Genomic DNA, 660 nt, shown 5'->3' on the forward strand with positions numbered 1-660 from the left:
CAAGCCAGCTGAGTTATTTCAAATGGATGGAATTCCAGCTGAGTCATCACCACTAAACTAGCCTTATAAGAAATGTTAAAAGGGACTTTAAGTAGAAATAAAGGATGTTAATTAGTAACAAGAACATATGTTAAAGAACAAAGCTCACTGAAAAATAAATATACTGGAAGGAGAGTAAATTAAGTACTTATAAAGCTTATGAACTTTAAAAGACAAAAGTAGTAAAACCATGATTACAATAATTAGTTAAGGGATATACAAGATAGAAAGATATAAAATGTGACTTTTAAAACATAAAACAGTGCTCGCTTCGGCAGCACACATACTAAAATTGGAACGATACAGAGAAGATTAGCATGAACTCCTGCAGCTCAATTCCAGAAAAATAAATGACCCAATCAAAAAATGGGCCAGAGAACTAAACAGACATTTCTCCAAAGAAGACATACAGATGGCTAACAAACACATGAAAAGGTGCTCAACATCACTCATTATTAGAGAAATGCAAATCAAAACCACAATGAGGTACCATTACACGCCAGTCAGGATGGCTGCTATCCAAAAGTCTACAAGCAATAAATGCTGGAGAGGGTGTGGAGAAAAGGGAACCCTCTTACACTGTTGGTGGGAATGCAAACTAGTACAGCCACTATGGAAAAC

At 35.6% G+C, this 660-nt stretch overlaps 1 pseudogene; it reads left to right on the forward strand.

The window, feature by feature from the left end:
* The first annotated feature begins 301 nt into the window (after window positions 1–301).
* LOC122688875 lies at window positions 302–369 on the forward strand (annotated as a pseudogene).
* Window positions 370–660: the final 291 nt, after the last annotated feature.

The sequence above is a fragment of the Cervus elaphus genome, chromosome 33, assembly GCF_910594005.1.
Source record: "Cervus elaphus chromosome 33, mCerEla1.1, whole genome shotgun sequence".
Classification (NCBI taxonomy): Eukaryota; Metazoa; Chordata; class Mammalia; order Artiodactyla; family Cervidae; genus Cervus; species Cervus elaphus.